Here is a 20,252-nt window from a genome sequence, read left to right on the forward strand (position 1 = left end):
GATAATATTATTTTTATTTCTCTTCCTATTAACACGATTATTAATATTTTTACTAATATAATTAATATTATTATTTATAATATTAATATTAATATTATTATTAACATATTTAATAATATTTGTAATGTTATTAATATAATTAATGTAATTATTATTATTAATATTATAAATATTATTATTAATATTATAAATATTGTTATTATTGTTATTATAAATATTATTATTATTAGTAATATTAATTTTATTATTATTACTTTTAAAAATATTAAATATTATTAATATTATTATATTTGTTATGAGTATTAATATTTTAAATACTATTATTAGTATAATATTATTATTAACATTATTAATAATATATTATTATTATCAATATTATTGATGTTATTATTATTGATACTAAACTAATGTTAATATTAATAATGATAATAACATTATTATTAATATTATTAGTATTATTACTAATATTAATAACTTTATTAATATTATTTTTCTTATTAATAATTATTATAATATAATAATATTAATATTTGTAGGTGACGTTATTTTATATACGAATTTTATTTTTTTCTGTGTTTAGTAGAGAATTTTCAATTTCAAGAATATGAGAGAATATTCTATAGAAAATCTGTTTCAAACTTGTTTATGATATATTACATATTTAATTATCTATTTTTTTATTTGATATTTTGTGTTTTTAGGTAAGAAATTATGTAAAATAATTTCTATAATGTGACTCACATGATATAGAGTTTGAGTTTTGGACTTGAATATAATTTAATAATAATAATAGATTAAAAGGTCCATTGGTTAACATAAGAAATATATATCTGATAATACCTAATGAAAACTTACATCTGATGGAGATTTGGAAACAATAGCAATAGAGTTTTGTCTCTACAAATAAGAGTTGTCTCATCAAGAAAGTGTGCGACAAGAACGAAATTGTCAAGAAATTGATTGGAACAAAAGGAGGTAAAAAAACTGCAGTAGGATCGGATCTCTCATGGATCAATGTAAGTGTCTATCTATATTATAATTGATGTATGGAATGTGAGAATCATAGTTTGTAAAATCCTTATGATGATGTGCATTATTGTTCATTACTGTACATTTTTTATTATTTTACATGTGGTATAAGAGTCTGGTTGTTCAAATTTGTGATTCTTCAGGATGTTTTTTCCAATTTTATGAACCCTATCTTTTTAAATTATGAATGTTGTAAATAAAATAATATCATTTGAGAATAATTTTGATGGTTTAATTTATCCCTTTATTTTTGTTGCATTATGAATTGATTTCAAATTGAAATAATGAAATATCAAGTCTTCCGTTGCATAACAAAAGATGAATTGTAAGGTTTAATTTATATTTCAGTAGCATTATGAATTGACTTGAAATTGAAATAATGAAATCTCAAGTCTTTTGTTACATCATAAATAATGAATTATTTTTTTATTTAATTGCAAGATGAAAAGATTATATTAAATCAAAGTAAGGGCATAAATATATATTTGTATATATATTTTTGATGAATGATATTATTTATGAAATTATTTGTGTAATAGATTTGTAATCACCAAAGTGATCAAATCTTTATGTTTAATATAATTTCAAATTACTGATGAATTTTATTTCAATTAACGATATTATTTTCTGAAATTATTTGTATGATAGATTTGTAATGACCAAAGTGATTAAATATTTATGTTTAATATAATTTCAAATTACTGATAAATTTTATTTCAATTAATGATATTATTTCTAGAATTATTTGTATGATAGATTTGTTATCACCAAAGTGATCAAATCTTTATGTTTAATATAATTCCAAATTACTGATAAATTTTATTTCAATTAACGATATTATTTCTGGAATTATTTGTATGATAGATTTGTAATCACCAAAGTGATCAAATCTTTATGTTTAATATAATTCCAAATTACTGATAAATTTTATTTTCATTAATGATATTATTTCTAGAATTATTTGTATGATATATTTGTTAATCACCAAAGTGGTCAAATCTTTATGTTTTATTTGATTTCAAATTACTGATGAATTTTATTTCGATTAATGATATTATTTCTGGAATTATTTGTATGATAGATTTGTTAATCACCAAAGTGATCAAATATTTATGTTTTATTTAATTCCAAATTACAGATGAATTTCATTTCAATTACCTATAGAATGGATGCTAAATTATTTATTTATGGGTAAATTGAAACTCATTATTATAAGACATTTTGGACCAGCCAAAGGTTGATTAGTTGTCCTTATAATTAATGGATATGATTGTTGGTAGCAAGTATGTGTTATTATTTTTGCTTGTATATCCAAAGATAGCAAGTATTTCTAGTTAATGCATATATTTTGCCAAATAATGTTAATATTATTAGATCATTATGTTTTGTGTATTAATGTATCATCCAAAGGAAAACATTAGTATGCATAAAATGTTTGTTATCTGAATCTGTATTGTATGTTTAGTTTATGACTCAAAGTATTAATGTTAAGTATGTGTGATCAAGTATGTGTTCCTGTATTTTTTTGCGAAGGAGCATAACAAGTAATATCAAGTTCGTTCTTCCCAAAACTGATAGTGCAAAAGAATTTATGAAATTTGTGGATGAGCGCTCCTAAACTACTCATAAGTCTCTTGCTGGGACATTAATGAGTACATTAACCACCATGAAATTTGATTGTTCTCGTACTATGCATGAGCATGTCATTGAAATGACTAATATTACAGCAAAACTTAAGTCTCTTGGAATGGCAGTGAATGAGAATTTTCTCATGCAGTTCATCTTGAACTCTTTACCATCTGAGTATGGTCCTTTCTAAATGAACTATAACCTCATGAAAGATAAATGGAATGTGCATGAATTGCACAGTATGTTAGTTCAGGAATAGACTAGACTTAAGAATCAAAGAAACCATTCCATACATTATGTGAAGAATCAGGGAGCTGAAAAGAAAGTCTACATGAAACATGGAAAGGGTGAAGGACCACTGAAGATAAATGAGTCATCTATAAGCTCAAGAAGAAAAATGACAAAGTCATTTTTTTGGGAAATCTGGACATTTTCAAAAGCATTGTCTGAAACATAAGGCTTGGTTCGAAAAGAAAGGAAAACATAATGCTTATTATGTATGTTTTGAACCAAACTTAACTGAAGTTCCACATAATTCTTGGTGGATTGATTCTGGATGCACAACTCATGTTTCTAATATGATGCAATGATTCCTTTCAACCCAAACCATAAAACCAAATGAAAAGTTTGTCTTTATGGGGAATAGAGTGAAGGTTCCAGTGGAAGCTGTCGGGACTTATTGTTTAATCCTCGACACTAGAATTTATTTAGACTTGATGGATACTTTTATGTACCTAGTATATCTAGGAATTTAGTTTCTTTGTCTAAACTTGATGTTGTTGGATACTATTTTAAATTTGGGAATGATTGTTTCAATTTATATAAGCATACCTGTTTGGTTGGATCTGGTACTCTTTATGATGGTTTATATAAATTGAATGTCGATAATTTAAATGTTGGAACTCTTATAACCTCGCATCATAATGTTGGCACTAAACGTAGTTTAGTGAATGAATGTTCTGCTTCCTTGTGGCACAAATGTTAGGACATATTTCCAAAGAAAGGATGAAAAGATTAGTAAAGAATGAAATACTTCCAAATTTAGATTTTACTGATGTGATTGTATGTGTGGATTGTATTAAAGGCAAACAAACAAAAACACACAAAGAAGGGAGCCACAAGAATTACTCAGCTTCTTAAAATTATACACATTGATATATGTGGACCTTTTGATGTAAATTGTTTCAATAAAGAAAGGTATTTTATCACCTTTATTGATGATTTTTCACATTATGGTTATGTCTATTTATTGCATCAAAAATCGCAAGTCGTGAATGCCTTGGAAGTTTATATAAATGAAGTGGAAATGAAATCAGACAGAAAGGTAAAAATTGTTAGGTTAGATAGAGGTGGTGAATAGTATGGAAACTATGATGAAAGTACCATTCCCAAATTTAAAATAGTATCCGGCAACATCAAGTTTAGACAAAGAAACTAAATTCCTAGATATATTAGGTACATAAAAGTATCCATCAAGTCTAAATAAATTCCAGTGTCGAGGATTAAACAATAAGTCCCGACAGCTTCCACTGGAACCTTCACTCTATTCCCCATAAAGACAAACTTTTCATTTGGTTTTATGGTTTGGGTTGAAAGGAATCCTTGCATCATATTAGAAACATGAGTTGTGCATCCAGAATCAATCCACCAAGAATTATGTGGAACTTCAGTTAAGTTTGGTTCAAAACATACATAATAAGCATTATGTTTTCCTTTCTTTTCGAACCAAGCCTTACGTTTCAGACAATGCTTTTGGAAATGTCCAGATTTCCCACAAAAATGACTTTGTCATTTTTCTTCTGGAGCTTAGTAGAGGACTCATTTATCTTCAGTGGTCCTTTACCCTTTCCATGTTTCTTGGATACTTTCTTTTCAACTCCCTGATTCTTCACATAATGTATGGAATGGTTTCTTTGATTCTTAAGTCTAGTCTCTTCCTGAAATAACATACTGTGCAATTCATGCACATTCCATTTATCTTACATGGTGTTATAGTTCATTTAGAAATGACCATACTCAGACAGTAAAAAGTTCAAGATGAACTGCATGAGAAAATTTTCATTCACTGCCATTTCAAGAAACTTAAGTTTTGCTGCAATATTAGTCATTTCAATGACATGTTCATGCATAGTAAGAGAACCATCAAATTTTATGGTGGTTAATGTACTCATTAATGTCCTAACAAGAGACTTATCAGTAGTTTGGGAGCGCTCTTCCACAAATTTCATAAATTCTTTTGCATTATCAGTTTTGGGAAGAACGGACTTGATATTACTTGTTATGCTCATTTGCATAAAGATATAGGAACAAATACTTGATCGCACATACTTAACATCAATACTTTGAGTCATAAACTAAACATACAATACAAATTCAGATAACAAACATTTTATGCATACTAATGTTTTCCTTTGGGTGATACATTAATACACAAAACATAATGATGCTAATAATATTAAAATTATTTGGCAAGATATATGCATTAACTATAAATATTTGCTATCTTTGGATATACAAGCACAACTAATAACACATACTCGTTACCAACAATCATATCCATTAATTATAAGGACAACTAATCAACCTTTGGGTGATCCAAAATGTCTTATAATAATGAGTTTCAATTTACCCATAAATAAATAATTTAACTTCCATTTTGTAAGTGAAATGAAATTCATATGTAATTTTGAATTAAATAAAACATAAATATTTGATCAATTGGGTGATTAACAAATCTATCATACAAATAATTCTATAAATAATATCATTAATCAAAATAAAACTCATCAGTAATTTGAAATTAAATAAAATATAAAGATTTGATCAATTGGGTGATTAACAAATCTATCATACAAATAATTCCGTAAATAATATCATTAATCGAAATAAAATTTATCAGTAATTTGGAATTAAATAAAACATAAAGATTTTATCACTTTGGAGATTAACAAATCTATCATACAAATAATTCCATAAATAATGTCATTAATCGAAATAAAATTCATCAGTAATTTGGAATTAAATAAAACATAAAGATTTGATCACTTTGGTGATTAACAAATCTATCATACAAATAATTCCAAAAATAATATCATTAATTGAAATACAATTTATCAGTAATTTGGAATTATATTAAACATAAAGATTTGATCACTTTGGTGATTACAAATCTATCATACAAATAATTCCAGAAATAATATCGTTAATTGAAATAAAATTTATCATTAATTTGGAATTATATTAAACATAAAGATTTGATCACTTTGGTGATTACAAATCTATCATACAAATAATTTCAAAAAATAATATCGTTAATTGAAATTAAATTCATCAGTAATTTGAAATTATATTAAACATAAAGATTTGATCACTTTGGTGACTACAAATCTATCATACAAATAATTCCAAAAATAATATCGTTAATTGAAATAAAATTAATCAATCATTTGAAATTATATTAAACATAAAGATTTGATCAGTTTGGTGACTACAAATCTATCATACAAATAATTCCAAAAATAATATCATTCATGAAAAGTATATATACAAATATATATATATATATATATATATATATATACAAATATATATATATATACAAATATATATATATATACAAATATATTTATATATATACACAAATAAATATATATATATATATACACAAATATATATATGCCCTTACTTTCATTTTTCATAATCTTTTCATCTTGCAATTAAAATAAAACAAGAATTCATGATTTATGATGCAACGAAAGACTTGAGATTTCATTATTTCAAATTGAAATCAATTCATAATACAACAAAAATATAAATTAAACCTTACAATTTATCTTTTATGATGCAGTGGAAGACTTGATATTTCATTATTTCAATTTGAAATCAATTCGTAATGCAACTGAAATATAGGGATAAATTAAACCATCAAAATTATTCTCAAATGATATTATTTTATTTACAACATTCATAATTTAAAAAGATAGGGTTCATAAAATTGGGAAAAACATCATTCATGGAGAATCAGAAATTTGAGAGCAACTAGGCTCGGATACCACATGTAAAATCAAAAGTGTACAGTAATGAACAATAATGCACATCATCATCACAAGGATCTTACAAACTATGATTCTCACATTCCATACATCAATAATAATAGAGATAGACACTTACCTTGATCCACAAGAGATCCTACGTGAGCACTTACCTTGATCCACAAGAGATCCTACGTGAGCACTTACCTTGATCCACGAGAGATCCTACGTGAACAGTTCCTTTACCTCCATTTGTCCCAATCTATCTCTTGGCAATTCCGTTCTTGTCACACACTTTCTTGATGGCTAATAGTGAGACAACTTTTATTTGCAGAGACAAAATCCTATTGTTATTATTTCTCAATCTCCATCAAATGTAGGTTTTCATTAGGTATCATCATCATCATCATCATATATATATTTCTCATGTTAACCAATGAGCCTTTTAATCTATTATTATTATTAAATCATATTCGCGTCCAAAGCCCAAAGCCCAAACTCTATGTCATGTGAGTCACATTATAGAAATTATTTTAGGGTTTAGGGTTTATTTTTCATCTCTAGATTAGACAATCTGAATATAAAGGTGACATGGTCTTTATTTTGAAATTCTTGCACTGATTAATATATTGATTGATTTTTTTATTTAAATAAATTTATCTTAAGTGTTCTTTGATTAAGTATGATATAAATGATGTTTACCTTTAATGTAGGTTTATTAACTATGATGATCTTATGTTACACCAAAATTTTACTTGGGTATTGTGGAATCAATGTTGTGGTTGGGCGTGCAGAATGTGTCCTATAACGATCTATTGCTAAATTTCTTCCAATTTAGGATGTGTAATGTGCCTGCTTCGATAAATGAGGTTTGTGAAGTGATTTGTAATGTAGTTGTCAACGAGATTTGGAAGCATAAAAACAATGTAATTTTTAAAGGGGGTAGTAGATGTATTGGAAGTGTTTGCTTTGGTTCAACTTAAGGTTTGGTCTTGGGTTACATCCAAGTCACATTCTGCGCATTTTTCCTCCTCTGATCTCATGATGTACCTTTTTAGGTGTATGAGTAAAAACCTTAGGTGATTTTTTTTCCGGAATTTAGATAAGAGGGGGAGGGTAAAGGTTGTGTTTCATGTATAAGGGTTAAATCACCCCTAAAGTGGTTCATATTTATTCATTTTTTATTGCTGATAAAAAAAAATATCAAAATTTTACTAGATGTAAGTTGAGAATTTTAGGAGAAATATATATATATATATATATATATATATATATATATCATTCTTTATGAAAAGTAAGTTTTTAAAAAAATATATAAATATTATAACAACATGAATAAAAAATTAACTTGTAAATATTTTTTTAACTTGTCTTACCTTTCATACGTATAACTGATTGTGTTTTTCAAATTTTTATATTTTTCGCTCTAATCAATCATGATTATTTATTTTGTTGTCACTTTTTATTATAATAATAAATAATTAAAATATAAATAAATTATTAACCACAAATAAAATTCTCTTATTTTTATTTATTTCTTTCAATGTGAAATTTACAATTATGAGTTCCATCACTTTAATTATTGTGATCAACATCACATTGGATTCTTTTCTACCACCATCTCCTGCAAAACGGCTTACTTTCTTTCACTCTCCCTTATTATTACTTCCTTACTTCTTATTTTCCAAAATAGCTTATCAATTTTTGTATTAACTTTGCTGAAGAAGGTACAATTATCATTTTAGATTTCTAAATCAAAGAAAAATCCAAAATATTTAAAAAAAGTAGACGATGGTGATGAGGAGAATACACTAATAATAATCAAATTATTTTAAGATTAATTTTAAATAATTATGTTTCATCTTCATTTTTTTTAATTTAACGATTCAAAAGTTAATACACTTTTAGCGGTTAAATTAAAAGGTAATTTAATCATTCTCCTCCTTATAATATAGCTTTTTATATTTTTGGTGTGTAAAATTTAAAATATGTAGCTAATAATAATATTATTTGTTCTCGCCGGTTGACTTGGTCGCCGGTTGACCTCAAATGCAAGCGATGGCTCCTCCTGCATTTGGTGGATTCTGTGCTTCTTCTTGGATGTTGGAAAGTGACTCTGTTGAAACAGAGGGGGTCCTACTTGTTGATTGCACTCCGACGATCAAGTCAATATTGGGCTAAGAAACAATGAGTAAATAAGATAGTAGTTTCAGTCTTAGAAATGGTGTACCTTTATCAAGGATCTCAACTCCCTTTCATAGACTGCTTTTAGGTTACCTCATTGTAACAACCCCTCTCTCATCAGAGCCTTATCTCTAGTGAAATTAGGTTTGTTGGGAGGACATTTTGTTACGTTGTTACACAATCTTAGCACAACAATTGCACTGAAACTTCCTCTTTGGAGTGCACAATCTTAACAGCATGGCCGCCAGGGTACCAACTCATGTACCAGCGTCACGAGGCCCATTTGTTCTGTAGGTGCCCTAGTCCTTAACGTATCATGCATGTAGCTTTCCCCGAAAACCCTAGCGCTCTTGGGCCTTGACGTCTTCAGGAAAAATTTACTTGTGCTAGACCCGAATGTACTATACACACCACATGCATGCGATTTCTTTCTTGCTGACTAAGCCTTTCATATATATGGACTTTAACACACGCATCTCTAGGGACCCACTTGCGTGACCCACTATTGCGACCAGACCACCAAATCGACCTACTCCACAGGTGTCGATGTCTGATGCCGGTACCGATGTCATATGTCGATACCGATGTCCGAAGTCTAATCCAGTACACTATTGATATTTTATTTGTAACACTTAAAATACTTTATTGGAGACGTTGTATATCTCTCTATCTATATATCTCTCTATAAAATAAATTTTTATCGTAAATATTAAATTTTGAAATTATTATATTATTAGTAGAAAAAATGTGAAAGGGCAAAAAAGTTTTAAAGAACGGAGATCAAATTGGATATTTTTAAATACTGTTAGATTAGGATTGATAATAATATTCATTACTTGAAAAGAAACTATGAACTGAACCAAGTTGATAGTGTCGAGGAGGAAGTGAGCACCTAATACGGATTATGCTTGAACATGTGAATGTGTCATTTTCTGATAGAAATTGCTGTATTTATAATGAAAACGAATTTTGCTTCTTCTTGTCATTTTCTTGCATAAATAATTTCAGCACACAGATTTTGCAGTTTATGTATCCATTACATAACATTTTTTCCCTTAATTTGTCCCTCCCAATCCTTTGCTCACATGTCTCCTTTTTATATGTTAAATTCCAGAAAAAAAAATGATACCTTAATCTAAGACAAGGAAAAAACTAATCTATAATTATAACATTTATTTTTTGGACATACTATCATACTTTATTTGAATAATTGTCTCATGTCTAATTGCTAAAATAAATCACAATATCTTTCTATATTTTAAATTAACTCGTTTGTTCTGTCCGAAGAACCTATTATTATTAATTAAATCCGATTTGCATTCCAAAATATATTTTTTTCTGCATAGATTTTAATCAGTACTGTTCCTGCTAGGGAGATGGGACCTAGAGAACTGTTGAAGTCTTCTTCTCCTTCCTTCAGTCGGACAGGTGGCTGGATGATGGACTGGGATCCTTCTCGTCTTTCTGCTTATCCTTCGGCACTCGGGACTCGGTCGTCGGGTGAACACCGGATGGTGGGGGTACCTGCGAAGGCACTCCGACGCTCAAGTCAGTAAAGCGGGTGGTTAGCTCTCAGGTAGGTGAACAGTAATAATGACATACCTTACTCCTTGAAATGCGTGCTATTTATATTATTCTAGTGGGCCTACCTTGTTGGGCCCGTTTATCGAGGTGGATACCGCTTAGGGTTGCATTACCTAATTCTTGGTGATGGATTAGCTTCACTGATCTTGGTTTGAGCGTTAATTGTAATGGGGCTCGGCCATCGGCCAAATTCTCAGAGTGAGGATCGGCCACCGGCCAAATATCCGTGGCCTTCGGCCGTCTTGGTTGAGTCTTCAACGGTCTCGGTCCCTCGGCCAAGTCTCCAAGGGGTCTTGACCTTCGGTCTCTCGGCCAAGTTCTCAAGGGGTCTTGACCTTCGGTCTCTCGGCCAAGTCCTCAAGGGGTCTTGACCTTCGGTCACTCAGCCAAGTCCTCAAGGGTCTTGACCTTCGGTCTCTCGGCCAAGTCCTCGAGGGGTCTTGACCTTCGGTCACTCGGGCAGATTGACTGGGCATCGGGCAGCCAGATGGGTCCCAGTCTCGCCCGGTACCGGTACAAGTACTTTTTTTATATTTAGAATGAATTGAAACAGTATACTTAAAATGGTATATAATTGCATGTATTGGAACATTATAATATTTAATGTTATTTAGTTTTTTTTTTCTAAACTATGATGAGTGATTTATTAAAAAACTATAGAAAATGTACGTGGACATTAAAACTTGATTATATATTTAATATCAATCTGATTGTTAATTTGTAAACAACCATGTATGTTAAAATGATTTTTTTTAATATTGATTATTCAATCAAGATCACGTTACTTTAAACTAATGTTTACTTCAAATCAATTATGCAAAGTCAGTTCTACCATGCATATATCTACACGTGCACTTTGGCCAGTCGTATAAATATATTTTTGTACAATATTTTTAATAAAAGTAACAAATGGTTTATCCATGAAAATATAATACATGCAATAATTATTGTTTTGAATCATATTTTGTTACTCTTCTATTTTTTGGAAGCAGTCTTGTAAACATAAAATCTTCAAATCAATATTCTCTTGTCATTCGTAATGTAGGTTTACTAAATAATATACTATTTTATAAACTAAAAGAATTGGTATATAAATTAATTTATATTTTATAAATAAATTTTAAATTAATATATAATTAATTATAAAGGTTTTAGATAGTTAATTGGTAGGTAAATATTAATAGTTAATTAGATATCAATTTACTTGATAGTTAAAATAATTAAATTGATATCTAATTAGCTATTAAGATTTTACCTATCAATTAACTATCTAAAATCTTTATAGTTAATTAGATGTCAATTTAAAAACTATTTATCTATTATAAAAACTAATTTGGATACCAATATTTTTTCTAATATCTAAAATAGTATCTAATTTAGTCAATATAACAACTAATTATTTTTATCTCTAACATTAATTTATATTTAATAATTTTATATCTAAAATTAATTTATATTTAATAATTTTATTGTAATGTGCCATATTTAAAGATAATGAAATGTTAAGAATACTCATGTTATAAACACAAGTATATTCCGAATTGGATAATAATGTGGAAGGTTTTGGATTACATTATGGAAATACATTTCAAAATTTACAATCCAAAATATATTAATACATTCTAAAATAATATTATGAAATGTATTTCATAATATGCATATTATTAATATATTTTAGGTTGCACGCTTAATGTATTTTCAAACTTAAAATTACATTTCATAATATATTTTTAAAGGTTAAAATTAAAATTTTAATTTTTAGGGGGGTACATAATGCAATGGTTATATTCTCTTGATTTGAGTGTGTTTTGGCCTTTTAATGTTGGGCCTTGTCCTCTTATGGGGTGCAGAATGCAATAGCCATATTCTCTTTATTTAAAGGCAATTGCTTCCTATATCACTGCACCCAATTTCAGTGGAAAGACGAAAATGTCCTATTGCGAATATTTTTATTCGGAATGGGCTTTTGATTTTTGTTTCTGAAACACAAAAATATCTTCTGGATCTATTTTTCTGGAATGTATTATTTTTAATTCTGAATTTTCAGTTCCAGAATTAAGGATAGTTTTAGAATTTTAAAATTGTGTTGGGTGCAGGTTCCAAAATATTGGGTGTAGGAAGAATTTGCCAATGTTTTTCGGCCTTTTCATATTGGGCCTTATAATCCCCCTCTCAAAACAGTAAGGGGTTAGGATGGGCTTCAAATCGGAATGTGAAAGACAATGGAAGTGATGATACCAATGACACGCTTAATTTATATGATAATAAGGAGGCAGTTTCTTCCTGCACCCCTATATTTTTCTTCCTGCACCCCACAATGTTATGCAAAGATCAAATTATCCCTATTATTCTTTAAAAACCCTAAGATGTACTTGAACTGTATTTATTTTTTGCATTATGGATTATGGAATCCAGATAAATTTTTGGATTGGCACTTCCGGTAAAATTTCGGATCCACCAATCCGTAATTCAAAAAATGCATCATTAAAAAAAACATTCCGGATCCACCAATCTGTAACAGAAATATGCATTCCAGATTCAAAAATCCGTAACTTAAAACAAATCATTCCAGATTCATGAATTCGTAATAGAATTAGACTTCTGAATTCAGCAATCCAAAAATCAATAATTTATGCAAAAATTGCTTCCGGAACACCCCCTCATCCGGAAAAAAAAAATATTCAGTTTCGGATTGCTGAATCCGTAGCACACTCCCAGATTTCTATTTCCGGTAACCACGGTGTCCTTTTTCAAATAAAATATTAAGGCCAATTTCGGGATTTAGAAAATTGTGGGGGTGCAGGAAGAAAAATGTAGGGGTGCAGGAAGAAGAAGCCTAATAAGGATCTCATTAATTTTAAAGATTTGTTTTCAAAATTAGCTTATTAATTATCTTAAAGTTTATATTACTAGAGTGTACAAACTTATGAATATGCCAATATTTTTTTTTAGTTTGGGAAAAATTATTAATTTGTTTCCTTGCAAATAAATAACTAATTTCTCTTAATTATTCATTGTTATATTATGTATTATTTTAATAATATATTTAAAATCAATAGAAAATGAAAGTTTATAAATAGAAGTTATATTTTGTTATAAATTTTTTAGTTTTGTGAAATAAAATTTATCTCTGTATTTTTTCTATAATAAAAAATATTTTAATTGTGAAAAATCTATCATATCAATATCTTGAGGAATTAGAGGAGTAAAGATTGATTTTGTTTGACCGATAAAAACATGGACTTAGTAAGTATATGTATTGGTTGAGTTATTGGAATAAACTAAAGAGATTGTTAAATAAAAACACATTTTGATGGATTTGTGTCTCCTTTCTTGCGGTTTTTGTTGATGAATGCGGAAGTTCCATGGATTGATGGTGGAACAAGACTCTCCTAAGAGTTGTGATAGCCTTGGAGGTGCATGAGAAGTAGGAAGAGTATGAGTGGTTCGGCCAACTCCCTTTGTAGGTGAAGGTTTGAAGATTAAAAGCCTATTCCTAAGAGAGTTTAGGCAAGGAGTGAGAATGACACAATTTTGGCAGCATTTCACTATTCAATTAATCTTGAATTTACATGACCCAAACTCCTCTATAGATAACAAGAGTGGGCTGAAAATGAAAAGAGAATTGGAGGGAAATTCAAATGTTGGCACATGGGAAGGTGGCTCCTAAATTCAGCACATGTGAGGTAGGTTCTAGAATTCTTCCATGTGTTAGGAGTTCTAGAACCTTACGTTCCACTTAGGCTAAATGTGGGTTGGACCTAAGTTTAATTAGGAGTAGGAAACTCTAATTAAACTTAGGTTAGCATTTTAGGTACCACTTTGCATGTTTCAACAAAAATACAAAAGAATTAAACTATGCTACTTTTGACAAAAATGTAAAAACTATTGTATATTAGAGTTTAAGACATGTAAAATGTGTCCTCTTGACCCCTCTTTGACCATAACTCTAGTGGTTGCCTCAATGTGACATTTTGGTGGCCTCTCAATGGATTGGTGTTGGGGCCTCTTCCATCATCCCCTCCCTCTTGAAAAGGATTTGTCCTCAAATCCAAGGCTTCGTCCTCGTTATTAGTAGGGGGATGTATGTGGCTGGATGGTGTCCATCATCTCCTCTGTCTTGAGAAAATCTATCCTCAGATCAACAAGGTCAATCTCGGATAGCAGCCTCTTGCTTTGACAACTATGCTCGTCCTCCCGGATCAAACGTCCATCTATGGGAATTATCAAACAAAGCAAATGTCTTAGTTTGAGCAGTTGTATAAAAATCAAATTTAAGTTGCCCTTCTTGTTTTTCTTTTGTTTTTGGCAACTTATCACATGGTTTCTTTAGAGAGGAGTACATAATTTTCTTTTCTAAGTTTTGCCTCCCTTGTCTTAAGTTAACCTCTTTAAGAATTTTTCTATGTGTTCCTTTTATAAGACTTGAAGGTTTTTCAACAAGAATCATATTTTCAAATGTGCTTTTAATTGTTTCTTCTTGTTGACTAACCTTGTGGGAAGGAACACTCTTCTCCCACTCCCTTTTCTCCCTAAGGGCTTTTTCTACTATTTTTTCTTCCTCTCTTTTTTTTTTTTTCATTTGCACTTGATCATCTACCACTTGTGAAGGTGATAAAGGATTAAGTATAAACTTCTTTTCTTTGTGAGTGAAAGTAATCTCGTTGGTAAGACCATTGTGCATAGTTTTTTTTATCAAATTGCCAAGGTCTACCCAACAAAATATGACAAGCTTCCATGGAAACTATATCACATAAAATTTTGTCTTTATAGTTTCCCATGGACAACTCGACTTTCACTTGCTTATCTACAACTAATTCCCCATCTTCATTAATCCATTGAAGTTTATAAGGTTTAGGATGAGGTATTAATTGTAGATTTAGCTTTTCAACCATTCTAGTGCTACAACAATTGCAGCACGAGCCACTATCCACAATGAGAGAACAAACATTTCCAAAAACTTTGCATCTTGTATAAAAAAATGTTCTCTCTTTGTGTCTCTTGGTTCACACTAGATTGGTTGTTGATGGATCTTTGGATCATCATTAGCTCCCCCTCTAAATGATATACTCTCTCATTATCCTCCCCCTCTTCTTTCCCACTAGGTGTTTCATCACCACTTGTATACCCATCTATACCTTTTAAGAACAAGGTTCTTTGGTTTGGGCATTGAGCTTTGCACATGTCCTCTTCCAAAGCATTTAAAGCATTTAACATCCCTAGTGCGAATGGGTGGAGTGAGCATATCTTTACTTATATTTTTGGGAGTCTCTTTTGGTGTTTCCTTAAATGTACTCTTCTCCCCTTTAAATTCTCTTCTTGGATAGGAGTTGGAGTATGAACCTTCCTTACAACTTGAAGTTTTCCTTAAATTTTGTTGTTCAACTTTGATACATAGTTGAACCAAATCATTCAAGTCTTGGTAAGGTAGAAGTTCAACTCTATCTCTTATCTCAAGATTTAGCCCACTTAAGAATCTAGCTATGGTGGTGGACTCATTCTCCCTAATGGAGGCTCTCATCATATAGAGTTCCATCTTTTGCCTATACTCCTCTACACTCATGGATCTTTGTTGGAGTCTTTGGAGCTTGTCCATCAACTCCCTATTATAATAGGAGGGAATATGGCAGCGTCTTAGGGCTCCCCTAAGATCAATCCAATACTCTATGAGAGGTTCCCTATGAAGACGCCTATCTCTTTCTAAAGCCGTTCACCAATACATAGCATTCCCTTGGAAACTAAGAGTGGCTAAGGGTACTTTTCTCTTTTCACTTACTCTATGGCAAGCAAATAATTGTTCTACCTTCATTTCCCAATCTAAATAGATTTCTATGTTTTCTTTTCCTTGGAAATGGGGTAGGTCTACCCTAACCTCTCTTGGGCTCTCTTGTTCTCTTCTATCTCTTCTAGTTCTCCTAGGGGGTGGTTGATAATTTTCATTTATCCTAAGGCTTTCTTCCCCAAAAGAATCATGATTTTGAGAACTAGATGCATGTGAACATATTTTTTTAGATTTTTGAGAGTTTTCACCCTTTTCTTTAGTCATTTTCAACTCTTTGATTTGTACCTCATTTTCCAATTGTCTATATGAGAATGATTTAAAGTCCTTGGCTAATTGTTTTAAAAGAGATTTGATGAACTTTATATCACTTTCATTAGATTTATAAGAGTGAGTTGACATGGCTAAAGATTTGTGTTTAAAAGTATTTTACTTCAAGAAAGAAAAGGAAAGTAGTGAAGATAGCTTTTCAGGAAAGAGAGGTGAGTCACTAGGACTTCTTAAGTACCAAGTCTTTCCTTGCCAAAACCTATCCCTCAAAAACTTCACATAATTCTTTTTCTAAGTAAATTACTTAGACCACAATGAGGAATGAAAAGTCAAATTTTATGCAAAGGAAAACAATGCAAAGCAATTAACAAACAAAGCAATTAAACAAAGCTAAACAAGTAATTACCGTAAAGTAAACTAGCTAAGCACAATTAAAGATTGCTAATCTACAAAGCTTTAAACTAGACGTTTCCTAGGTGAGGCTTCTAGACACTTTGAGCCTTTGAAGACACACTCACCGTCTACACGTGATTAATCCACTAATTAAACAAAGGTTGAATGTAATTACAACTCAAAGAAATACAAACACTACAAGAAAATCATGAAATAGAAACCAATTTTTAGAAACCAAAATAATTAGTTACAATAGAAACTAAAATAGATACCATTTTAGAAACTAAAAAAAAAAAATTGGTTTCTAAATTAGTTTCTATTATTGTTAAATAGTTTCTAAATTGGTATCTAATTATCAAATAAGGTTTTAACTACCAATTATTTATTTTCTAAATTTGGTATCAAAAACCTTGGTTGCTAATTAGATACCAATTTAGAAACTATTTAACAATAATAAAAGATAATAGAAACTAATTTAGAAACCAAATTTCTTTTTAGTTTCTAAAATGGTCTCTAATTTAGTTACTATTGCAACTAATTATTTTGGTTTCTACAATTTAGTTTCTATTTCATGATTTTCTTGTAGTGAAAGAAATTGAATTACACAAATTAAATTTCAGATTTCTATACTATGCACTCCTTGGCTTGTAATTGCTCTTCTTTGTTGTGTCCTTCAAAGTGTATGTGTTTGGTATTTGTATTTGTGTTTGCTGCTGCTCCTTGCCTTAACCTCTTATGAATAGACAATTAAATTCTCCAAAACAGTACCTACTAAGTAGAGGTAGACTCACCACAAAATCAATTCCACTTAACAAGCACCAATTGAATTTATCCACCAACAATTTAGAGGTTAAGAAAAGAAAGCAAGAGATAAATTAAATTTTAAAACAGTACCACAACAAATGGATTTGAATTATGTGACACAACTTAGAAAGAGTTTAGAATGATATTGGACAAACAAATAAAAATAGACACTCAATTAAGGATGACACACAAAAGGAACCTAAAGAAAGACACTAGAATTGATTTGAAAAACCAAAACAGCACTACTGGAAAATTCAGGTTCAGAAAGCGTGACTTAAAATATTTATGCTGAGCTGGTTATTTTGAATTTGCTTATGAAAATTTAACCACAAACGATTCAATGTCTTAGCAAACTTTTGGCGTTGGAATCACACCAAAAACATGCACCAAATAATTGTGATAAAGTTTTCAAAGTCACTGTCCAACTACAGTATATTTTGGCGCCAGGATGCACTTATTTATTTATTTATCATTTTTTCTCTATTTTTTCTTTTCATCTGATTCTTTTTTTCTTGATTTTCTAACACATCAAACTGTATTAATCCATATTTTCAGAATTTTTCTTAAACGTATTAAAATTTCATAACAAAAAACAGCCAATGCATAATTTGAAAAACAAAGGAGTCCTAATTCTGGAATTTAAAAATAGAATAAGAAACTTCAAAAACAGAATAAGAAACTTCAAAAACACAATGGACTAGATGTATATGAATTTGTATGGAACTAGCATAGAAATATGAACTCAAACTAAAATAAAAATGCACCAAAGGATCAACAAACACAGAAATATAATTCTGGACTCAAATCAAATCAAGAAACCAAAATTATCAACAAATTCAACACAACAAGGATTTGATGACAAATTAGGAAATACATGACTAGACAAAACATCAAAGGATTCAGAAAATAAAATGACTCAAGACAAATCATATGAACCGAACAAAATTTCAAACAAGACTCAAACAACCTAAAATCAAAACAACATCACAATTTTATATAGATTCCTACACAAAATATGAAAATAAGAAGCTCAAGAACAATTTGAACATTTTGCACCAATTGAATTGCTTAAAACAACAACTAAATCAAATTAAAAAGCAAAAAACAGCAAGACAACATGAACAAGTGATGAACAACACGGAAATAAGAAGAACACAAACACAAAAATAAGAGAAGACACTTAGCTCTTGTAGAACCTATGCTCTGATACCAAATGATGGATTTGTGTCTCCTTTCTTGTGGTTTTTTTTTATGAATGCGGAAGCTCCATGGATTGATGGTGGAACAAGGCTCTCCTAAGAGTTGTGATAGCCTTGGAGGTGCATGAGAAGTAGGAAGAATAGGAGTGGTTCGACCAACTCCCTTTGTAGGTGAAGGTTTGAAGATTAAAAGCCTATTCCTAAGAGAGTTTAGGCAAGAAGTGAGAATGACACAATTTTGGCAGCATTTCACTATTCAATTAATCTTGAATTTACATGACCCATACTCCTCTATAGATAACAAGAGTGGGCTGAAAATGAAAAGAGAATTGGAGGGAAATTCAAATGTTGGCACATGGGAAGGTGGCTCCTAAATTCAGCTCATGTGAGGTAGGTTCTAGAATTCTTCCATGTGCTAGGAGTTCTAGAACCTTACGCTCCACTTAGGCTAAATGTGGGTTGGACCTAAGTTTAATTAGGAGTAGGTACCACTTTAATTAAACATAGGTTAGCATTTTAGGTACCACTTTGCATGTTTCAACAAAAATACAAAAGAATTAAACTATGCTACTTTTGACAAAAATGTAAAAACTATTGTACACTAGAGTTTAAGACATGTAAAATATGTCCTCTTGACCCCTCTTTGACCATAACTCTAGTGGTTGCCTCAATGTGACATTTTGGTGGCCTCTCAATGGATTGGTGTTGGGGCCTATTCCATCACATTTTAATCTAGGTATTATAACGTGATGAATGCTCTATGTAATGTATGTGTATCAAATTGTAGAATTGTGCATATTAACAATATGGTTTATGAGAAATTTTGAATTTGTTGTTTAGCTAAGACATAAGTATGAAAGAATATATTTTGGTGTATTAGGGAATATTGAAGGGTGTGTGAAGGTTGAGATTGATGTAAATAAGTTATTTTTGGTTGTCTTGGTTGTTTTTGAGTGAAATATTGTTCGAACAATGGATTTGGTGTTTATGGCAGAGAGGCACCCAAACAATATATGATGGAATAATGATTTCATGTTAAGTTGGATGCTTTTATACACGTGCTCAACATTTAATGGATGATATGATGTATAAAAAATATGCTTACTTGTATTAGCTATGAAAAATATATGATTAATGACGAGATGCATAACGATGTATGCACGATATACATATGCTTTTTTTATGGTCCTTTATAAATTTTTTATTTATTTTCTCCCTCCTTGTTTGTTCTGTTATTCATTTTTGTTTGCTCATGTTCCACTCTGACATGTTCTATTATGTTTTCAAAGAAAATCATTATTTATAATCATCTCTCACTTGTTCTATTCCACTTTTGAAGAAAAAATATAA

The sequence above is a fragment of the Phaseolus vulgaris genome, chromosome 2 (assembly GCF_051622355.1).
Source record: "Phaseolus vulgaris cultivar YP4 chromosome 2, ASM5162235v1, whole genome shotgun sequence".
In the NCBI taxonomy this organism is placed as follows: domain Eukaryota; kingdom Viridiplantae; phylum Streptophyta; class Magnoliopsida; order Fabales; family Fabaceae; genus Phaseolus; species Phaseolus vulgaris.